The sequence below is a fragment of the Aethalodelphis obliquidens genome, unplaced genomic scaffold (assembly GCF_003676395.1).
Source record: "Aethalodelphis obliquidens isolate GAN/ISIS:26980383/991018 unplaced genomic scaffold, ASM367639v1 scaffold4, whole genome shotgun sequence".
NCBI classification, from domain to species: domain Eukaryota; kingdom Metazoa; phylum Chordata; class Mammalia; order Artiodactyla; family Delphinidae; genus Aethalodelphis; species Aethalodelphis obliquidens.
In genome coordinates, this window is record NW_020837948.1 from 78,555,771 (window position 1) to 78,577,784 (window position 22,014).

General features: G+C 36.5%; 1 non-coding gene across 1 annotated transcript; it reads left to right on the forward strand.

Annotated features, from left to right (window-relative positions):
• The first annotated feature begins 20,475 nt into the window (after positions 1-20,475).
• Positions 20,476-20,582, forward strand: LOC113617754 (U6 spliceosomal RNA). The gene has a single exon (XR_003431762.1). It is a non-coding gene; the product is annotated as a U6 spliceosomal RNA (small nuclear RNA).
• The last annotated feature ends 1,432 nt before the right edge of the window (positions 20,583-22,014 follow it).

The window sequence follows — 22,014 nt, forward strand, 5'->3', positions numbered from 1 at the left end:
TGTTGTTTTGACAAATTCTCCGTAGCATTTATCAATCAGGCCTTCAATGGGGAGTGTGCTGAATATCTAATTCAGACATGCTAGTCAGGGCTAATAGAGCAAGATAGCATGTTATTCAATTTGTACTTGTTAGCGATGTCCCACTGTCACTGGGCAATTTACCTTCACACTTCACAAATGAAAAGAGAAATTTGCTGGGCTTCAAACACTTACATGAGTTACAAGCAAAATTTTAATTAGCATGTCATTACAGCAATAATTTATTGCTTCTTTGTAGTTTTCCTAGCATACAGATTGTGCTTTTCCTATTTTAGAAGGGATGTCCTCAAGGCTAATGAAGCAGGTAATAATAAGGACAGCTAACAAGCTTTACTCACAGATGCATATTGATATTTTCTGTTTGTGAAGTTTTAAATAATTATTTATGCATGGAGATCAAATGGATCTTTACAATTTTTCTTTCTGTGATTCTCTCAGTGTTTTTACCAGTTCTGTTTTAACGTTGTGTTTGTTTATGTGAATAGGTTCTTCCATGCTTCGGTTTATTCCGAAATATCACACATGTGGGCAAACTAAAGGAGGCACACTTACCATTGTTAAAAGCACTTGATGTAAGTGAGGGGGACTTCTGGGGTTCTTCCAGCAGGAGCACTTGTGAATACACAAGGTAAACAAAACAGCATCTATTGTTTTCTACCAACTATTTATGGAGAGTTGTCTAGAAGCACAATCTTTAATCAGCTGGCAAATAAAACATGTTACGAAAGGAGGGTAAAGGAGAGAAGCTGGGACTGTTCTTCATGTGTGGCCTCGGTCTGGCATCCTTAGAATACAAAAGTGAAAGAGTGACCTATATTATCCAAGGCAGAGAGAAACAAAGGAGATAAGCTGAATATACAAAAATGGCATTTATAAATGGATTAAAATATAAGTGGAATCAAGACTTTGATCACAGTGTTGGTATATTTGGAAGGGTTATCATGGTCAAAACCTCCTTGCTTGAAAGGTGCAATCAGACCTCTTAGACAATTAATAGTTCCTCAGAGTAGGAAGGTGAGTCAAGGAAAATAAACATAGTCGACTGTTATTTTGCATATATTATCCAATCTAAAAGAGCATGGCTTGATGAGTAAATTTCCCGATTTATTTCCAAATGTATAGAAATATAACTTTATGACTACTGAATTCTGTATTACCAGTTCTACAGAATATGACTTTAGGACCGTCTTGCACCAAACTTACCGTCAAACAGAATGGGGTCTTGAGCTGCATTTCTTCTCTACTTAAAATGGCAGGGTTGTGTCTTACCTTGATAGGCCATTGACTAACCAGCATGGGGCATAGCATCTAGCAAGAGCGTAAAAGATCGCCATTGAAAGAATGAACAAATCAGTGATCAAACAAATGAGCCAAAGGAAAGAATATACGAATAAATTCATAGCTCCAACTTTTTCCTTTATCCAGAAGAATAGTTAAAAGTGTATTTGTATCTGCAGGAAATCAGAACACTCTTTATGTAAATCTAATATTTTGGGAGGTGGAAAAAAGTATTTACAACAAAGACGTTTGCTGGTATTGTGAGCAGTGTCTGCATATTCATCTTACATTAATCTTTCCTAGTATGTATTTCAGACGATCAGCTTTTTTTAAAAAAGTCATTTTCTGGGGCCAAATATACATACAATCTGTAAAAGACTTTGTCGCAATATTGATAGTGAGACTAATCACATGATCACTGTATTTAATATTTTTAAAATATATATTGTATGTTTTGGGGGGGAGATTCTGGAATATTGTTAGCATTGCCCTTCTGATTTCAGATTGTTGCGTAAGTGTGTGTGTGTTGTGTATGTGTGTCTTCCACTGGAAAAATCTTGCCCTGCTTAAAAAGAATACTTTTGAATAATAACAGCAACATAGTCTTTATTAATACAATTCTTCACGGAGAGAATCTTGAAGTGTTAGAATGAAAACATGACACCTAACATGGATAATTAAATATCAGTAGTTAAGTAACTCTAGTATGTATTCCAGTTTTAGAGATGGAGGCTAAATAAGCATGTCATTTTTTATATATGAAGTAAATTTCATGCAACATGATATAGTAAGAATAATATACATTTTTAAATCAACTGATGACACTGCATTTCCAGTATTTTTTTAGATTAATAAGTAGGTAGATGGGCTCATACATACATAACACATTCAAAATCACATGTGCTCATACTGGAGCAGTATTCAAGACTATATCATCTTCTCCCGACACACTTTTCTACTCCAAATACCTTTGACATCACAAAATTAACATTTAAAAAAAATTTGTTTGGGGGTTCTTTTTCACTTCACTTTCCCTACTGTGTCTTAAAGAAGGCAAAATTGTAGTAGTGTGTTTTTAGAATTTGGGATGTTTTTAGAATTTGAGATGCAGTTGTGTGTTTTTAGAATTTGGGATGAGTAGTGTGTTTTTAGAATTTGGGATTCATTTTTTAGAATTTGGGATGAATTAGGGACTTCAGTGGTTCTAGGTTTTAACTAGGAATTCAATATATATTTTTAGATTACTGTAATCATAATACTGCCAGGTGCTACGGTGGTCAGAGACAAATATGACCATGGGATCAGACCTATAAATATATTACGATGCCAAATAAAAGTGTCTTAATGAGGAACTAAGCATGCATTAAGAGTCAGAGGAGAGGAATCCCACATCTAGTTGAGAATATCAGACACAGTTTCATGGAGAAAATGGTTTTTGAGATGGGCCTTTATGAAAAGGTAGAATTTCAAGAGATAGAGATGTGGGTATCAGAGAAGAATATATCAAGCAAAGGGATCAACAATAAAGGCCCACAAACAAAAAAGCAACCAGTAAACCCAAATACAGGCAATGTAGTGCAAAGTTGTAGCATAGTAGTCTAGTTTAACTGAGTGTAGAGTATGTAAAGAGGGTAACTACAATGTGTAAGGCAGCGAAGATTCTGGGGCCAGATCGTGAAGGACCTAATTCCTGTGTCTCATGAATGCTCCTAATTTAATATGCAGTAGAGAAACTTTAAAGAATTTTGAGCAGGGGAGTGCAATGACTGAAGATGAACTACAGGAGGTTGGAACCGGGCAGCAATGTGTAGGATGGATTTGGAAAGGAATTGCTAGAGACCTCAGAGCAGTTAGGACTCTATTGAAATATGCAGATGAGAATTTTGTTAAGAATCCAGTGTCAGGAAAGAGATAAGATAAAACTATTTTTGAATAATGAATTCATGAATTTCAGCTACTTCATTGTACTTCAATCAAATTCAATTTATAGTAAACAGTACAAATACAGTGGTTGCATCAGAAATAAGCATGCAGAATATTTGAAAGAAATGATCAGTATTTCTTGGTTTGGCGGTACGCGGGCCTCTCACTGTTGTGACCCCTCCCGCTGCGGAGCATAGGCTGCGGACGCGCAGGCTCAGCGGCCATGGTTCAAGGGCCCAGCCGCTCTGAGGCATGTGGGATCTTCCTGGACCGGGGCACGAACTCGTGTCCCCTGCATCGGCAGGCGGACTCTCAACCACTGCGCCACCAGGGAAGCCCTTGGCAACTCTTTTTTGCAGTCTATTTAAATAAATACATAAACAATAAAAATCTGGAAAGTACAGATGTCTGAATATATATACTCAGAGATTAAGATAAAATGATAAAGCAGGAGGAGAGACAGAGAGACAAAGAGACAGAGAGAGAGAACACTGTACGATTGGGATCAAATTTGATGAAAATATTGAATTCTTTTTTGCCAGAGCAAAAAGCTCAATTTCGTTTTTGGGAAACTGACTTCATCAGCATGTTCTCTTTGTTGTTTCTGGCCCAAAATTCAGGAATCAGATTTTTAAATTATACTTTCTTTTCTTTATTTAAATCTATTGTAGTTCAGGGGAAGTTCCTCTCAAATCGGAAGAAGTTATCTGTGTCTCCAAAGTTTGTATGAAAATTGTGATGACATCCTCCAAGTTCTTGGCTACTGATCCATTACCTTTAAGTTCTTTTGAGTAATAACCAGATAGTATATAAACACAAAGCAAAATACTGACCTTTTTTATTCTACAGATATTAAAATCAAACTCTACTAGTGGTTTTTACAATTAAACAGTATTTTTATCTTTTATTCTTGAAGTGCAAACTGGCTCTCCAGTTTTCAATGCTTCAGTATATGTTTGTCTACACATTGTCTGGATTTAGTATATGTAAATATTATTTTGTTTAAAAAGACTGAACATCTGAACATTCCATGAATAATTATTTTGTTTCTGTTTTTTTTTTTAATAAATGTATTTATTTTATTTATTATTTTTGGCTGCGTTGGGTCTTTGTTGCTGCACGCAGGCTTTCTCTAGTTGCAGAGAGCAGGGGCTACTCTTCGTTGTGGTGCGTGGGCTTCTCATTGCGGTGGCTTCTCTTGCTGTGGAGCACAGGCTCTAGGTGCGCAGGCTTCAGTAGTTGTGGCACGCAGGCTGAGAAGTTGTTGCTTGCGGGCTCTAGAGCACAGGCTCAGTAGTTGTGGCACATGGGCTTAATTGCTCCGTGACATGTGGGATCTTCCCGGACCAGGGATCAAACCCGTGTCCCCTGCATTGGCAGGAGGATTCTTAACCACTGCGCCACCAGGGAAGTCCCTGTTTCTGTTTTAAATATTTACTATTTTCTATATAATATTTCATTCTCTTTCTAAGGGACTCAATGTAAATATTGTAATTAGTGCATTCTAATGGAAATTCAGGCATACAACAATGAAATTGTTTTCTGAAAGTCTTAAAATATTAAAAACTGAAATAAAAATGAGTCCAATCTTTATACAAGCCTTTGCTTCAAACTAATCATGTTTTTAATTTTCCTTTTCAATTTGTAATAGATCCTGCTTAAACCAAATTTCAATCAAACTGGCAAGTTTTCCTTCCTTAAAAATTGCTAAATGGGGAATTGTAGCCATGGTTCTAAAGCAGCTATTGTTTTTAAAATGACCCATTTATTTTTGTAAATCAGTTGGACTGAGATCTTCTAAGGAGTTTGAAGCATCTTCCTTCGCATTCTTAAAAAATGCCACTTCTTTTCCTAATACGTTATGGATTTATTACTCTATCTTCACTCATAGGGAAACCAAGGTAGGTGTTCACTAACATGCTGTAAACATAATTTTAATGGGAAGATTAGCAAAAATAAATGCAAAAAACAAGACAGTCATATTTCCAAAGAAAAAGAAGCATAACGATATCAAATTTATTTCACACAGAATCAATACAACATGATAACTAATTTCTTTATGGTGAAATAAATGTTTATCTTACTTCTAAACAACTAGTTTGATCATGTTGTTGCATTAATATTCTTCACTCATATTTAGATATACGTAATGCTTTGAACTTAAATATTTTTCAAATAAGCAAGAAGTAAGAAAATAGATATAAAAAATCATATGATAAAGAAACCAAATGGAGATGTAGATCAATTACCTACATCTTCCTAACCTTCATATCTAATCCATTAGGTCCTGTGGATTTTACCTTTTAACTATTTCTTAGTATATCCAAAATGCTCCGTGGCCATCTCTACCACCCAAATCCAAGGTGCTAAACCCCTCTCCTGGGTCACCATGGAATATACTCTTTCAAATTTTAAATATGTTTTCTACAATGTAGCCAGAGTAATCTTTATAAAGTGCATATCTCGTTGTGTCACAACTCAGCTGAACATTGTTCAATTTCCTATTGCTTTTAGGATACTGACAAGACAGACTCCTTAATACGATTCCATCTTATTGTTCTGACCCATCCCCACCTCTGTCTTCTGGGCCCCAAGGTTCTTTTTCAGTTTTTATCATTCACTGTGCTTACCCCAGGACCTTTTCACATGAAATTTTATCCATTTGGAATGCCTTTTTCTCTCCTATGGTTTAGCCAATTTTTACTTATCCTTCTACAGCTCTTATGTATCCTTCCTGAGCTCTCAGCATGGTCCAGTACTCCTTGGCACACTCAGAGCACCTCATGTGTAATTTCACGTTTATTTTTGTGGTTATTTGATAAATTAGTCTCTGCCTTCTTGACCAAGTTATAATTTCTACAACAACAGAACTCTTTATATATATATATATTTTTTAAATTAATTAATTTATTTATTTATTCTTGGCTGCATTGGGTCTTCCTTGCTATGTGCTGGCTTTCTCTAGTTGCAGCCAGCAGGGGTTACTCTTTGTTGCAGAGCGCAGGCTTCTCATTGTGGTGGCTTCTCGTTGCAGAGCACGGGCTCTAGGCATGCAGGCTTCAGTAGGTGTGGCTCGAGAGCTCTAGAGCACAGGGCTCAGTAGTTGTGGTGCACGGGCTTAGTTGCTCCACGGCATATGGCATCTTCCCGGACCAGAGATTGAACCCGTGTCCCCTGCATTGGCAGGCAGATTCTTAACCACTGTGCCAACAGGGAAGTCCCAAGGCTCTTGTCTGTTTTGTTTGTTTCTGTATAGCCTGGCATATTGCAAGCAGTAAATAAACATTTTCTGAATAAATAAATGAGAGTAAACATACTGTGAATCCAGCCAGAGTCATCTAAAGAGCTAACTATAAAAGTAGCATGAAGTCCTTTAGACCTCTCCTCTATGTGCCTCTCTGGTCTTGGTCATTCCTACCCTCACCTTGTACACTTTATCCCCTAGGAGATACTTACAGTTCTCAGAAGGGTCTGCCCTTTCCTACTTGCAGGCTTTTGTATGGGTTGTTCACTTTTTTTTGAACATTTCCTTGTGCTCAGTATCCATATACCTGCCTCCACCCCCATTTTTAATTTAAATCTCTGCTGAGGAATCACTTCCTTCCCTGCCCCCAATGAGTGGATTAGGAGCCACATTGTATTGTCCCAGTCTGCCCCTATATAAGACCACATACCTCACAGAATGTACCTGTCTATCTAGAGTATAGCATGAGGGGTGAGGGGTAAGGGCTTTTAAGAGTCCATAATCTCTATCAACTCCTCCCCCAAATTATGCTAAATTATTTAAATAAAACCTAGATTCTAGTTATGACATAATTTCAAGACAGATTCACTAAAGCTTGTTCTTCCTCAGACTTCCTTTTCCAGCTCCATCTTCACCAATGGAGAAATGAAGAACTAGGAGAAATGCTCAGGAAAATTAAATGTGTATATACTGTAATTACCAGGATCTTAAAGTTGGATGTGGCCGTAATCATCAAAGGGGCACTTATAGTTCTCCAAGGTGTTCCATCACACAGATATAAATATAATTTGGTTATGAAGTGTATCTACTGAATATCTCTTGAATACCAACAAGGTATGAGCCATGACATTTATTACCAATATTTAAATATTGTTAAATTTTGAAAATGAGATATATTTAAGTCAAAATGCAAGCATACTTATAAAAACTATTCAAAACAGAAGCAAGATGAGCCACTTTTAGAGTCCTGGAGGCGATCATGATGCTCTTGGATCTGATTTTTATTGCTAAGAAAAACAGTGATAAAGTCCTAAAGAAAGAGGTCAATGGTATTATTCATGTATTTGGTCTTCCAGTCACCAAAATGAATATCTTTACATACAAAGCACTACTCTGGGTGTTCTAGATGATGCAGAGGTGAATAATATATGGTTATTGTCCTCTAGAGTCTAATAAACACTTTGGGGAGAAAAGACCTACAGTATGTGAAAGAAGCAACCATTAGAGTTTTCTGGCAGCAAGCAACACAAACTGACTCAGGCCAACTTAAGCAAAAAAACTCTTTTTGGAAGGATATTGGAGTACCCTAGAAACCTGAAGGAAAAATCCTACAGCCAGGCCTCATAGTGGATAGAAACAGAGCAACTTCAAAGTTCTAACAGCCATGCTATAATATCAATAGATAACACTTATTTAGCCCATTCTCTGTGCCTGGCCTTGTCTAAGTGTTCTACACATATAAACATCTTTAATCCACACCGCAGTGCGATAAGGTAGGTACTAGTAGTAGTAGTAGTAGTAGTAGTAGTAGTAGTAGTAGTAGTAGTATTGGGTTGGCCAAAAAGTTCGTTCGGGTTTTTCCGTAATCCCGAATGAACTTTTGGGCCAACAGATTATTATTATTATTATTTTAGTAGATGAAGAAATTGAGGCACAGAGAAGTTAAGCAGCTTACCCAGTCTCACCACTATCTTCAGCGTGCCACTGAAATATTGGCACTGAGTTCTGAAAGGTTTTCATTTTTGTGACACTTTCCTCAAGATTCAGATACAGAGCACCTAACTGGGGTCATGTCCTGGATTTTAGACAAGGGATGGATAGTTTCTTAAGAAGGTAATGTTACTAGAAGAAGTTACACAGGCAAAAATAACAGATGTCCACTGAACTGTAGAGATAATAAAATAGGCTACAGTGAAGGTGGACATTTTTACGTACCCGTTGTGTTACAAGCTTTGAAGTTTAAAGATACCACCTCCTGTTGCAACAAAAGGAGAGGCTAGAACTGAAATCCTTGGATGAGAAATTCAGTCTGGGAATGCTGACGGGTACCTAAAGATTTCTGGGAAATACCTTCTTTGTTAGGGTCTTGGCAGGACTTCTTAAATAACAGGGTTAAAATGGTCCTAAATGGAGCACACATGGATCTTCCTCTACCAATGTGTTAGAATTCCTTAATCCAACAGGATCCTTGATCTGATCGTATCTCATCTCCACCCTATCACCATGGTTCTCCCACTCACACCCTTCAATCCTGGCCTCCCTCCTGGAAGAAGAGAGCAGTCAACTTCAACAAGCCATTTCTTCTTTTGTTCATTCAGCAAATATCTGTTAAATCCATTTTACGTGAACATGACACACCAAGCAGACAGTCCAGTGGGGGGATACAGAATTGTACAAAGGCCATTATGAAACAGTGTGCCACCTGCTCTCATGGGGGACATAGTGGGTGCTATGGGAGCACATAAGAGGGGCATCTAAGAGAACCCTGGGGGAATTAGAGAGGGCTTACTGAAGGAAGTGATTTTTAAAAGGAGAGCCTGAAGAAGAAAAAAAGGAGCTGGAGGGAAGAAGTGTACCAAGCAGAGGGAATATCTGCGGTGAAAGTCAAAGGATTTGTGACCTGTAGTGAGAGAAAGGGAGATGAGAAAGACACTACCTGATGCTTGGGACAGAAAATAGAACAGGTCCAGAAGTAATCAGAATACCAGCTGGATTAAGATAAGCGCCAGAGAGAATTCAAGGAGGGTGAGACTCAATCTCAGCAGTGAGAACCTCAGACTTTGGGAGAGGGAGGATTTGAGATGAGTCTTAGAGCATGAATAGTTTCAATCAGCAGAAGCAGAGGAAAGTGCGCATGTGCAGGAGGAAAGCCTGAGGTAGGCCAGGGCGAACACTCTTTGCCCTGTTTGCTTTGTGCAGTATTTTTCCTGCCTAGACTGTCTCCCAGCCTCACATTCCCTTGTTTCTCTCTTATTCATCCTTCAAAATTCATATGGTTACATTCTCCGTGAAGATATCCAGACCAGCAGAGATAGAAACAGGTGTCTTTCCTCCATGCTGTTGCAGCTATTGTTCCATTCATTTTTGTACCCTCCAGGACTTAGCATAGTTCTGAGAACATTTAGTGGTCTTGATGAGTCACTTGGTTTATTAATGAGCAAACCTAGGGGGAGAGTCTGGTACAGTGGTTATGAGTGTGGTTCTGGCGTCAGACTATTTGGATTCAAATTCCAGTTGGGTTACTTTCCACATGTGTACTTGGATCCATGATCTCCACCTCAGCTGCTTTATTTGTAAGAGGAAGATAATAATAAAATCTCCTCTAGCCTTCTTGGGAGAAAAAAATGTGAGGTATTGAGCAGAGCGCCTGCACCCAGTGACCAAGCAACACGTGTTACATGATGATAGTGTTGATATTATAATATCATCTCTCTCGCTCTGTGTACATGAATGGCAAAAATATGGGGAAAATACACAAACATTGGAAATTGGATGAAAAAGCCTCAGACAAAGGGCAGAATGTTTCTTAACTTAGTCAAGAAGGGATGACAATGAAGGTAGAGTAGTAGAGTCAGGCCTGTATGGCAGTCTGCTGTGTTTATTGACAGCTTGCTTAGACAAGTCTGCTCTTAGTACCAGAAGCTAATGTGCTTCCTGGATGTAGAGGACCACAGTTTTGTTATATATATATAGTATTTGGCAAAGATCACATATATATATAGCCTTCCAGAAGGTTAGTTACAGAGGATGTCTGCAGGCACCTTCCCGCCCAGTCCCGACTGCGCCCCGCGCTTCCTGGGGGTTGTTGCCGCCGCTGCAGTTGAAAAGCAGATGGAGAAAGGAGGCTCCGGCGGCTCCTGGGGCCGCTGGTTGGTCCTGCTCTGCCCTCAGCTGGACCTGGAGAAGGAAGCGCCCCGGCGACGCCACATGCACCACGCCTCTCATTAAAAAGCCCCAAGGACAAGGTCGTCAGCATTTTCTAATACGGTCATGGGAAGAGTCAGGGAAGCACACGCAAAGGTTTTATATTTATATATATATATATATATATATATATATATATATATATAGTATTTTGCAAAGGTTTATGTATATGTAGTATTTTGCAAAGGTTATATATATATAGTATTTTGCAAAGGTTATATATATATATAGTATTTTGCAAATGTTCTCTAGCCTTGACTGAGCCAGAGAACCTTTGTGAAATAAAATCCATGCGTATATATAAAACCATTGGCATTCCCCTGTTTTCTTCTAAACTGTGATCTTCTGCAGCCTTCTGCCCCCCTCATTGTGTGTTCACATGTTCCTTCAGGCCATCCTGAGTTCTCTACGCTGGCATTCCACTTGGACCACCTTTCGCCAGTTTTCTTACATCTGCTCCTTTCTCTGCTCCCTTCTCCAAAACATCTAATGAAACTCCATTCCCGTAGGTGGGCTCATTCACCCCTAAGTAGTAAAGAACAATATAATTAAATGAAATATCTTGTTCATCCATTCAAATATTTATGGAGACTTTATATTTGTTCCAGGCAAGGGAAATTGAGAGCCTTACTCTAACAGACATTTTTATTTCAAAAGATGTAGCCGATTCATCAACTTATATTAGGTAGCATTTCAGAGAGCGTGGGAGAGATGTTGGGAAGCCTCTGTAACAATGGATAATCATCTACTCTTGCATCCAGGTGTGACCCCAGTGATAATTTCCAGATTTCATGACTACTCCTAATGATGGTCAGAATAATAGGAAGGGAAAGAGAACTTGCAAATATATTAGTACTGTAGACATATCATACAGCTACTACCTATCACATGTTTAATTCTCGGCATATAGTGGTTACCAGCACAGGCTCAGGACTCAGACATCTTTGGGTTCAAACCCCAGCTTTCATTCTTATTAGCAATGTGACCTTGGTAAATTACACCATTCTCTAGGTTCTGTTCCCTTATTTGTACAATGAAGCTGTGGGATTGTTAAAGATTAAATGACTTTGTTTAACTCGTTCTCAATATGCAGTGTTTGTTTTGGTAAAATAAGTAAATATGTCATTGAAATCTAGAATGACCCTATCGGTGATAATTTCTCCTGTATCATGTGGATGCATGTGTGTTTCTGACATACATGCCTACACTTAACATCCACACACACTCCCCAGAGTGCCAAAACCAAGAAATGAACCATCTCACAAAACCCTATTCCCCACTCGCATATTCATCTGTACTTACAGACATCTACATTTTATTCTTTTCCCTCTTTCTTAATGCAAAGAAACAACAGCCCATTCCATACTGACTGCCTTCCAGTGTAATCTCAGAACCAAGTGTTCCTTGAGAAATTGTTACAGAGCTGAAAGTTGAAGTAATAGACATCTATAATCCATTTTAGGGGTGAATAGGAGGATACCCAGGAGCTTTTTTTCCCTGAAGATGAACATTTGTCATTGACCTACCGTATTTCTCTTTCAGATAGCTAGGGTCACCTGGGTGTCTGAGGTGGTGGAGACATAAGAATAAAAGATAATTATGAGATTATTTCATCAGTCTTCTAGCTTTCATTCTAGTATTTTCATCTCCCTTTGGACTAGTGAGAATTTGCTTGTCTTCATTCTTCAGTTTAGCATGAAGCCATATTTTATCTCCTGTTTCTAGCTACCATACCAAACTCAGAAGTGTTGGCCATAGCAACAAAATGTTCATATAACTTTGCCAAACAATGTTTAAATGATGAATTCAAGGAAAAATTCACACCACCCATGATTTGGCATTCTGCACACGGAAAAAAACCAGTTGACTTGATTTTTCACTTTTCCTCTAGACTCATGACATCATGTGAAATTTCTTGATATTAGCATTGACTATGGCAAAATGATATGCACAAAAATCTTCTCATGAATTTTCTAGACAAATTTTGGAAATTCAAGATTAACGAATAGTTTCATGCATGTTTAAGAACCAGAAAATCTGGTAAAGAAGTAGTTTATTTGAACTCAAACTACATAATTGGCTTAGAGACATTCATGTATGTCCCATCCTGTGTTCATTAAATGCATTTGAAAATCCCATTGAAAGGGAAGGGAGGTCTGCAGGAGCAGGTCCTGGTTGTGAAGTGATAGTTTTCTCCAAAGCACATTTGAATCTCAGGAGGCACCATTGTGTTGGACAGAATCTGTATGCTGCAAAGCTAAAATTGTGTTCCACTGTAGTGTGAAGGTCATCAGTTTCCTTTTATCTGAGCTTTTCCCTTACAACTCTCCTTAAATGAGAGTTTGTAAATAATGAATAACGTTCCGAAAGTATTATAAATTTGATATTATGATCTGTTTTCAAATTTCAGCTTTGAATATTTTTTGAAAATATTAGCTGCTGAATAACAAATATTCAAAACTATTCATTAGTCCATTGATTTAGTGAGCTATATTAAGTTTGAATTCTCAAATAGTATACATATAATATTTATATAAATTTTATAAACTATATTTATATATTTATATAAATATATTTATATATTTTGTATATAGATATTATATATACATAAATAGGATAACAGTTATGGCTTTCGTTATTGTTTTGGGTTTTCTACATATTTTTATTTTTTTGTTCAACATTTCCTTAAATAAGTTATTTTCACGAGTTATGTGTATGATTTTTATTGGAAACCGAGAATACAAAATGAATATTGTAAAATTCTATCCTGTTGTATAAAGTGAGCTACCAAAAAAAGTGTAACGGACAGTTAAATTTTAAGAGCTATTCCTTTGGTATATAATAATAAATTTATTAATGGGGTTATTACAGATTCCATTATTTCAAAGGCAATATGATATGCTTGAAATTTGGAAAAAAAATTTAGGTAGTAAAATGCTGATAAAAAGATAGTTTCTATAATGAAACTAACCTTCTATATTTCTTTTCTTTTAAAATGCCTTTAAAGCGTACATAGTTGGGTTCTCACATTTCATATCAAGGATGCCTTTAGATATTCTAGAATTTCACAATGCCAATGTCCTTAAAAAATGAAGTCTCAAATATTTTTGATATTAAAATGTAGAGGTACACAATGCAAGCAGGTTAAGTGAGTCACACAGAAGATTGTGAAACTGGCCGAATTTCATTGCCATTTTTTTCTTCAGAATCCTATGAAAGGATTTAAAGGTGGCTAAAGACATATTCTTATACCTATGTAGAGCTTTCTTTTTTTTAATGTAACAAAGTTGGGCCATTTTTCTCATTGTTTGGGTGTAATTCTAGACTTTTTGTTGTTGTTGTTGAAGTAAGGTTGGTTGACAATATTTTGTTAGTTTCAGGTGTACAGCAAAGTGATTCAGTAATACACACACAAACACACACACATATATATATATATACACACACACATATATATTCTTTTTCAGATTCTTTTCCATTATAGGTTATTGCAAGATATTGTAAGATAGTTCCTTGTGCTATATAGTGGATCCTTGTTGTTTATCTATTTTATATATAGTAGTGTGTATCTGCTAATTCCAAGCCTAATGTATCCCTCCTCCTTCCCCTTTCCCCTTTTGTAATCATAATCTTGTTTTGTATATCTGTGAGTCTGTTTCTGTTTTGTAATTAAGTTCATTTGTATCACTTTATTAGATTCCACATATGTGACATCATATTTGTCTTTTCTTTCTCTGTCTGACTGACTTCACTTAGTATGATAATCTCTATGTCCATCCATGTTGTTGCAAATGGCAGTATTTCATTCTTTTTTATGACTGAGTAATATTCCATTATATATGTGTATGTGTGCATATGTGGGTATATATATATATACCACATTTTCTTTATCCAGTCACCTGTCGATGGACACTTAGCTTCCATGTCTTGGTTATTGTAAATAGTGCTGCCATGAACATTGGTGTGTATGTATCTTTTCAAATTAGAGTTTTCATCTTTTCTGGAGATATGCCCAAGAGTGGGATTGCAGGATCATATGGTCACTCTATTTTTAGTTTTTTAAGGAACCTCCATACTGTTCTCCATAATGACTGCACCAATTTACATTCCCACCAACAGTGTAGGAGGGATCCTTTTTCTCCACACCCTCTCAAGCATTTATTATTTGTAGACTTTCTGATGATAGCCATTCTGATTGGCGTGAGGTAATACCTCATTGTAGTTTGATTTGCATTTCTCTAATAATTATCAGTGTTGAGCATCTTTTCATGTGCCTGTTGGCCATCTATATGTCTTCTTTGGAGAAGTGTCTATTTAGGTTTTCTGCCCATTTTTTGATTGGGTTGTTTGTTTTTTTGATATTGAGCTGTATGAGCTGTCTGTATATTTTGGAAATTAATCCCTTGTTGGTCACATCATCTGCAAATATTTTCTCCTGTTCCGTAGATTGTCTTTTTGTTTTGTTTATGGTTTCCTTTGCTGTGCAAAAGCTTATAAGTTCGATTAGGTCCCATTTGTTTATTTTTGCTTTTGTCTAGACTTTTATAAGTTCAGTTGTTATTCACACTTCACAGAATATTGATAAGGTGCTCTAATATATATATGTATAGGGAATTGTGCAGATGGGTCAAAATTGTGAAGTTTATGAAATAATTATATAAAGGTTTTATGATGTAATAGGAAGAGCCCTCAATAAGACATCACAAGAATTTTGACCTCTTAAGTGAGCTACTTAGTCTCTCTATTAACCCTTAGTTTTTCTTATTTATGAAACGGGAACCTAAAGGAAATGGAAATGGGCAAAGAATTGTTGAGAGAAACATATCCATTAAATTTATATGTATACAGAAACCAGTTTTTGAAATCCTATTTATTTTGAAGATTATATGCAAATATCTTTATTTTTTTCTTGCCAACTAGAATGTCTTGGTCCGTTTTGCATGTTTCATATTTGCGGTTTTGATTCAGTAATTTAAAGAGATAGGACTTCCATACAAAAGACGTGTAAAAGTTGCTACAGTGAGAATTGATACACACAACTTGAGTAACACTGATAGCTTAGCACTATTGTTCTTTCTTTGACTTGGGTGAGAAATTGATATGAAATAGCAAAGAAGATTCTTCTCTCCCTCCTTTGAAGTCCCTTCAGTCTCCCATGACAAGTCACTTAACGATTTGGGGGAATGTTGATTTGAAATTACCCATACCCTTCATATGGACACTGAACTCAAGGGATAGGATTTAGACAGTTATAAGAATGTTAGGTTGAGCGTGCTTTAAAGAGACACACTTTCCTTTTAAGAAAAATTTGGTATGAAAGTAAACATGAGTCCCTGACTTTGAGAAATCTTATTTATGTTTTCATTTCCCATAAATTATTATAAAAATGCCAAGCATTTGACAATGATATGCACTGCTTTGATGCCAAGGAAATTTGGAAGCCCCAGAATACAAACAATATGAACAGATTTAATATATTTAATAATCTCATCTGAAACAAAGTTTTCAATAACAGAGCTTCACTAAGCCTCATTCATAAACTGATATATATTGGGTGTCAGAAACTTAAGGGAAACCAAAAATCCTAAATTTGACATTTGTTCATTCTAAGAAATGCATTTCTTTTAAAAAATGGTAGTACAAGGCTAATTGTCATTTTCATCTATCATTTATGTTTTTCCTTTTGAATTTTCAATTCTCAAGTTCAGAGGCTGTTGATTTGGTGGAGAGTTGGAACAAACACCTAATTAAAAAAAAATAAAAGTCAGCAACACCAGAAAAGCATTGTCACCAAACAATAAATAACGCTCCATCTAAAATTCGCTTAAAGATGAATCCATTTCGGGAGTGGCAGCGCACCTGCGGCACAAACCTTAAATGAAAAATAAAGACAAGTGGGTTGTAGGGTGCCTTTCCCTCTTCAAAATAAAATTCTTTACAACATACGAGACAAATGGCACAAAAGTGAAAGGGCAGTGATGCAGACTGGATAGGCTTACAGCGTAATTGAATTAAGGCTTGTGTGCCACATATGACCACAAAGCGGGCCTAAAGGCTCGGGCCTGCTGAATGGAGGTGGCTGGGCCGACAATAAAGACCCTTTAAACTGGTTAAATGCATCATAAGCGTGTGTGCAGAGAGCTTTCTAGCTAACAGGTGGCTGAGTAAACCTCAGCTGGTGCCACACAGGGCTGTCGCATTGACCTTCTTTAGGATAATTTCAGCCCCCTTTAAAAAAAAATTTGTTACTGTACTTGCTGTGGTGGAAACAATTTAGAGATGAATAATTTCTTTTGGTCTCCAGAGGCGCCGGTGGCTCTCTCTCTCTCCCCCCCCCTCCCTTTTTTTCTTGAACTCTCTCTCTCTCTCCCCCTCTTTTGCTCCGTCTTGAAACTGAATTAACATAAAGGAACAGTGACAACAGCAAGCTGAAAAGCATAGCTGGTGGGAGGATTAAGTATATCATTGAAAGGAATTATGTTGTAAATGACTGGGAGGGGTCGGGGCTTCTGTTCCTTGGTCCCATCTGGTCCTTAAAGAATACCTTGTTGTAATTACCCCCAGATGGTTTGTGCTCACTGGGGTCTGGACAGCCAGGTGCCACTGTGCCCTGCTGGGTGTGATATTCATTGCTACATGCAGTGACAAAAATGGACTTTATTGAAACCTAATTTCTTCCAGAGTATTACACAAATAAGAAATGAACCTAGCTCATTGAGAGAGAGCTTTGTTTATTTCCAAGCCGAAACAGTCTCACCTAAGATAAGGCTGCCTGGTTATTTTACAACTCTCCTAAAAAGAAGCAAAAACAATTCACTATGTGTGCTGGATTTAATTCAGTCTTTTAAAATAATGGAAGTGGTCAACATCAATGGCAGGTTTTTATTTCTTGGTGCTAGGTAGTTTTAAAAATAATAGCTAGGATATTCAAGACCATGTTTTGATCATTTTATTATTGAAACTAACAGTAAATAAAGTGAATTATAGTATATCCAAGTCTAAGCACATTTTGATATCAGTGAGCAAATATTTATATAACTCAAAACTTAATCACATATTACTCACTATAAAATATATCTCACCACTTAATTTAAGAAACACGTTTGAATATTTTTGTGTTGTACTACAGCATCAATATTATCACAGAAAAACAACAAGGAAACTAAATATTTTTAAAAGTTAGCTGTCTTGATATATACAAAGATGGAATTTTTAAAAATTATGCTTACTTTAACTTCCTATCAGGAAATTTCACTTTTAATTTTTAAATATATCTTTAAAGCAGAAATAACTTGAAAATGAAAGTTAAAGTCATAATTGTATAATTCAGTTATATTTATTTTATTCTAATTATATTGCAATAAGCCTAATAATCTTATTTGATAAATTATATAACAGAATATCTTTTAGGTCTGACTAATTTTAAAAACAAAATATCTATTCCATGTCTTACTATAATTTTGCATGTATTAACATTGTAGCAAAGTAACTCAAATTCATTACTTTAAATCATGAATTTTTCAATGTAGAATTTGGAAATTTTTAATATGAAAATCAAATGGGAATTAGAGTGAAGAGCAGAAAATGAATACACTTGATATTCCTTTTTTCTTTACAATCGTAAATTTTACACAGTATTAAGAAAATATAAACAGTTGATATAATATTACAAATGTTAATCTTGAGAATATTTTCCTTTAACATATATGAGCCACGTGCTTACTACGAAAGTGTTAGCAAAAAAGAAAACAAAATAAAATGCTTCTTGCTGCATATTTAAGAGGGAGTTAAATCCCAGACAATCAAATAGAGGAAAATGGTTTTAAAAATTGGCAACTTCACATGCTAGGAGCAATTGCTCTGCAACACTGAACTTTGACAACTGAGAAGAATAGGCTTTCTGTACTTTGTAAATAAAATTTTAAGGTAAAAATACAGTCCCAGTGTTCTGTTCAAACTTTATTGGGGGGCAGCATAATTTTGTTAATACCTACAATATACATACAATACCTAGGAAGACCTTGACCTGAGGTGAAAAGACTCTGGAACAGGGTCCAGGAGACCTGAACTCTAGTTCCAGCCTGATGCTCATAGCTTTGTGATCCTATAAGCTGTAGTTTCCTCCCTTGCAAAATGATTGTAAAACAGCTTGATTACAAGATCAGATTTGTGTTTTTAAAGATATATGCATTTGATGATATGATCAGAGGTACAAGAAAGAGCATGGGGACCACAGTGGTCCAAACGTTCGTGATTAAGGCTTGAAAGCTGACAGGTTAGATGGAATGGAGAAGAGAGAGCAGGAAGACGTTTAAAATTGGGGAGAAAGAGGAGTGGGAATTGAGAGTTTTAATTATGAAATAAATGGAGTTTTTAAATATTTCATCATTTTTTTCACTTTTGATACATTTGGTACATTTCTTTAGATGTTGGGCTTTTTCTAAAATAGAAGATTTCTCTTGCTCTTTTTTTCCATTTTTCTCTATTTCATTCTCTTCATTGAGTGAATTATTTTCGTGGAAAGTTGCTTCCTTGATACTTTAGTCATTTGGAAACTGGAATTTGAGAAGATTAGCATAGAAGCAAAAGAAATGCCTATGCTTCTATTCCTGACATAACACTCAGGTTTCAGGATAAACTTGCTTAAATTTTGAACAATTACCTGTGCAAAATAATGGTTTGGGGCCTCTTTGTTGAAATATTAAAGGAGGAAGTTACTCTTTAGCAAGTTGGTGTAGTTCATTAATTGAGTGATATCAATGTACTGGGAGTATCAGCAGAAATTCTGTTAGAGTTTCAAAATCATCAGTTTCTAGTAAGAGATAATCTGATATTATCCTTCTGTGGAATTCATAAATCTTGGAATTACTTAGGGTCTTTCAGTTCTTCACCTCAACTTTTTATCTCTTACAATGATTTCTTACATACATTATACTTGATAAGTGCTTATCTAGATTTTTTTATACACTTTCAATGATAGAAAACTTTTCATATTTCCAAAGCAACCAATTTCAATGTAGAGAAGCTCTAATAAGTGGTCCTTATTTTGATTTGAAATATGCCTTCTTGTAGTTCAGTTTCTTGCTATCTAAGAACAATTCCGTGTTACAATAGGAAGAAACACCATTGGTAACCAAGCCAAGATTAGACATCCTGGAATGCAAGTTTTTATTCCAGCCCTTTCCAGATTTCTTAGCATTTCTGTCTGACAGTCTTTTTTTTGGCGGTACGCGGCCTCTCCCGCCGCGGAGCACAGGCTCCGGACGCGCAGGCCCAGACGCCATGGCCCACAGGCCCAGCCGCTCCGCGGCACGTGGGATCCTCCCAGACCGGGGCACGAACCCGCGTCCCCTGCATCAGCAAGCGGACTCTCAACCACTGCGCCACCAGGGAAGCCGTCTGACAATCTTGATATGCCCTCTATTAATCTTTTTCCCAGAATATCTTCTTCCTCTAAAACATGGGAAGAGGAAAAGGAGAGAGAGATCAGTGAGCAGAAACATGCTTTCCTTGATTAAAATATGAATTTAGACTTTGACTTTGGCTTGTCTGGATTCTTTGCTAAAATACAAAATTTTCTAAAATGTCAAAAATTTTCCTCTAAGCATGGAGAGGAAGATTGGACACTAGATCCACAGTGCAGACACCTATTTCCTCATGAGCTACAATTCTGAATACCCACTCTAACACTCTAGTGATTTGCAAAAATAGAAAAGGAAAACTTTACCGACATAGTTGTCACTGCCTTCTAATTGGTCTTTCTGTTTCAAATTTTATCCTCTTCCAGGCCTCTCTTTTTTCCTGGAATTAATTTTTTTTAAATACGAATTTTACTTCCCTGTTCCGGTCTCACTGTATATAAGTGCAGGCTCTTAAAAGGGGCTTACAAAGCCCTTTGGCATCTGGTTCCTTCCTGTCTCTTTAACCTCATCTCTTTCAGCCTCCCTCCACACCTCAGTCTTCAGCAGCACAGAAAACAATTTTAGACCACTCTGCCTTCATACGGGAGTTGTTACCCCCATTTTAAGTCTGATGAGTTCCTGTTCTCCCCTCAAAAACCAGCTAAAGTGCTCACTTCAGCAGCACATAGACTAAAATCAGAACCACGCAGAGAAGATTAGCATGGACCCCGGGCAGAGATGGCATGCAAATTTGTGAAGCGTTCCATGTTTTCAAACTGTATGATTCCACTTTCAGGAGGAACATGGAGTAGTCAGATTCATAGGGACAGAAAGTAGAATGGTGGTTAGGCTGGAGGGGGGATGGGTAGTTATTGTTTAATAGGTAGAGTATCAGTTTTGCAAGATGAAGCATCCTGTGAAGGGATGGTGGTAATGGTAGCATCACAATGTGAATATACTTAATGCCACTAAACTGTATACTTTGTATTGGTTAAGAAGGTAAATTTTATCTTAACTTTATATTGGTTAAGAAGGTAAATTTTATCTTATCTTATTTGGTTAAGAAGGTAAATTTGCCACAATTTTTATAAAACAGCTAAAATTCCAGGCTCCTTTTCTCTGCACCCATCCCATTCCCAGGGGGAGTTAGGCATTTTCATTATTGAACCAGTAGACTGAAATAGCTGCACCTAAGTGATTGTCAAGAACACTAACCTTGAACTCACTGCTGCTTAATACTCATCAAATACATGGTTGAACAACATAAATTTGCAAAGGATTGCCTTTGTGAAATACAGTGCACATATTTCTACAGACACAAAAAAAATCATCCTTGGAATAAACCGCACAAGCCGGTCTCTACACATCTGGACCATACAGTCTATTCTCTTGCAAAACTGCTTTTATGAAACATAATTTGGTATTATGTCATCATTGGCCTATGTTTAGAGTCACTGTAGGAAACAGTCAGCCCATGAAATCCATTTAGTGTATAGGTGTGTTTAGGGTGGTATACTGTTCTTTTTCTTTTATTTTTCTTTCTTTCTTTTTTTTTTTTTTTACTATCTATGAGGAAAAACTCTTTAGTTTTGGCACCAGAAATAGATTTTCTTTGTAGGTAATACGAATAGAGTGATTGATTTTCTCATTTTTGTCTCCTTTCCAGAAAGTCTAGAGGCCAACCCGTGGCTTGTTCTAGCATTTTCTAGACCTTAACTATGCTATTCTGTGTAGCGATTTGCTGTAGACTTCAAATTATCCATTAAAATTTATTTTTTTCTCTGAATCCACTTCATTATTCGTGTTGCCTTTTATCTCATGTTGTTTTGAACTTTAAATCCATTCTTAAATAAATGAGGAATAAATGAACAATTAATAAATTCACCCTCTCCTCTAATTCCTACTGGATATTGCATATATTTTTATTATTGCTTGCATATATTCTACTATTTATTTGTATTTCATGTCTGCCATTTACAGTGGACAGTACACTCTTTTAATGCATGATACATATCTTAATATTATTTCAACACAATTAGAATATCTAGCTAATAATATGTGTATAAATAAGTCTACCAGATTAACTGAAAAGAAATGAGAAATTCAATAACTTTGGAAAACAGACTAATTTATTAATCTTTTTAACACACAACATGTCCTTTTTTTGTAAGCAAATTATAGTTTGGGGGAGTGCTAATAGTAAAA